We start from the raw sequence: 2,500 nt of genomic DNA on the forward strand, positions 1-2,500 counted from the left end.
TGTGTTAGGGGAGTAATTAGGCGGTAAGGTGTATTTATGAAGGGCTGTGGGGTGTGTTATTTTTCCAAGGAGAGAAAGTGGTGTATTTTTTGAAGGTAGAGTGAGGGGTGTTCCGGGCCAGAGGAAGGGATTGAGAGAGTGTGGGAGGGGGAGGGGGGCAGTAGGAGTCGGGGAGGGGGGGAGGAGAGACAGCTGGGTAAAGGGATGGGGGAAAGAGAGAGGAGCAGTAAGGTGTGAGAGCTGGGGGGGGGGGAGTGGGAGTCAAAATGAGCAGGGGAAGGAATGTGGGAGGAGGGGGGTCGAGAGGTGTACTGGGGGAGCAGGTGTTGAGGGAGGATTTAGGGGGAGTAAGAAGTGTCGGAGGTGAGGTTGAGAAAGTGTAGGGAGGAGAGGGAGAAGGGATACTGGGGGGGTTGAGAGAGTGAGGGGTGTAGGGATGGAGGGGAAAGGGACACGAAGGAGTCAGGTTGTGTGTGTAGGGTGGAGGGGGGGGGTAGCTGGAGTCGTGGGGGTGGTGGGGGGGAGAAGGAAGAAGTGTACGAGGGTGTTGCTAGGAGAGAATTGAGAGTGGGGGGAGGGGGGAAATGTGGGGAAGTAGGGATGGGGAGGGGGATGGAAGAGTAAAGGTGTGTTCTTCAGGTGTTTCTGAGCATCTTGAAGGGTCTCAGTGGATCCATCATCACCTTTATATGGAAGGGAAGGGAAGATATCAGTTCTCAGGCTCCCAACACTCACTCTCAGTTCAGTAAAATCGTCTGGAGTTACTAGAAAGAATAGAGTTGTGCGGGCCATGAGAGGGTTGGCAACAGTCTTATATTTCTCAGGCTCTTATAACTTATCCTTAGCAAAAATTAAGTGGTCTGGAGTTGGCAGGGTTACATTGCTAGAGTAGTCCCATTGATGAGGGAGTAAATGGTGAGTTTTAGCATTCTCACACACTTTTGGCTCCCTATCAGCTGAATAAAATCGCCTGGCGTTAGCTGAATTGGAGCACTAGAGTTGTCCCGACCATCAGAGGGTTATTGTGGACAGTATCAACTTTCCTGCGTTCTCACCAGAGGAAAAAAAAATCTGGATACCTTCAGAAATCTTCCTTAAATGGACGGGTACAGTACAGATTTTTACATAAAGATACTGAAGAAAAAAATAGCAACGATACATTGTTCCTAAATCATTTTTATTTATTTTCCCTTCCATCTCCCTTATCCTCGCGTCTCCCTCCCTTTCTTTCCCTCCCTCTTCCTCTCCTTGCTCCTCTCCTTCTTCTTGTCCCTTACCCTCTCCTCTTCCCTTTCCCTCTCCCTCCCTCCCTTCCCCTCTCCCTCCGGAATGACTCCCCTGCTCTCATGCATTTTCACCCTAATTTCCTTCCTCGCTTCACTCAAGCGTATCCTTCCTTCTCTCTCCTCGCTCTCTTTACTTTCATCTCCTCTCTTTTCTCTCTCCCACTCTTTTTTTTTTTAAATCCTGTTTCTCCTCGTCTTCTTTCCACCTTTTTCCGTCTCTTATCATTCTCCTCCTCCTCTCTTTCTCTTCCCCTTCTCCATTTTGCCTTTTCTCCTCTTTTCCTTCTCTTATCCTTCTTCTCTCTCTCTCTTTGCCTTCTCATCTTTCTCATTTTTTCTTTTCTTCCTTTCCTTCCTCCCCTCTTTTTCCTTTCATATCCTTTTACCCCTCTCCGTTTTCCTTCTCCTCCTCCTCCTTCCGTGTTCTTTTTCCCTCCTACCCTTTCTCCTTCTCTTATCCTTCTCCTCACCCTCTTTTTCTCCTCTTCCTTCCATTTTCTCTTTTCCTCTTATCCTTTTCCGTTTTCTCTAATCTTTGTCACCGCACCCTCACCCCCACAACTCCCTCCTTCCTCCCCCCACACACCCACACAGTCGCTCCCCATCTCCTCCCCTCCCATTTACTCCCTCCTTGTGTCAGATCCACACCTATTGGCACCAATTTGTGTGAAACGCTCTCTCCCCCTCCCTCTCCCCCTTCCTGCCTACCTCATCTTCCCTCCTCTCGCCCACATTTCCTCTCTCAAGTTCCCCTCCGTCTCACCTCACCTCGTCCTTCCTTACTCATCCACTCACCACCGATTCCTTTCCTCTCTCACTCTCCATTCATGCATCGCCCAGTTTTTTACCGCACCACCAGGATCGTAGGGCCCCGGAACTAGGCTATTTAGCTCCGTCATTTAAGGAGAGGATGACCAGCCTCACCCTTCCCTGAGTGGTATTTTATGGTCAATAAACTCCAGCAGTCCTCGGATGTAAACCCTTGGGAATTCCATCCGACTGGAGTGCCTTATCTCACTAGACCACCAATCACCATTTGCCTGTATGGTTACCTCCCAGCGTAGTAAATGGTGTTCTGGGTTACAATATTATTTGGCTTAATCAGTGTACGGTCACCTGAAGGCAGCCCTATATAACTGAATGGATGGTGGCCCCCCCCCCCCACCTATCACCTCTCTCACTCATTTCCAGAAGCCTTACCAACTTCCTTCTTC

At 49.6% G+C, this 2,500-nt stretch overlaps 1 protein-coding gene across 1 annotated transcript in view; it reads left to right on the forward strand.

Annotated features, from left to right (window-relative positions):
* LOC145409669 (uncharacterized) overlaps positions 1 to 2,500 on the forward strand; it is a 107,890-nt gene that overhangs the window by 69,698 nt on the left and 35,692 nt on the right. The gene's annotated exons all lie outside the window — the stretch shown is intronic.

This window comes from Coenobita brevimanus, chromosome 82 (assembly GCF_032717465.1).
Source record: "Coenobita brevimanus isolate Jiangsu-jjx chromosome 82, ASM3271746v2, whole genome shotgun sequence".
NCBI lineage: Eukaryota > Metazoa > Arthropoda > Malacostraca > Decapoda > Coenobitidae > Coenobita > Coenobita brevimanus.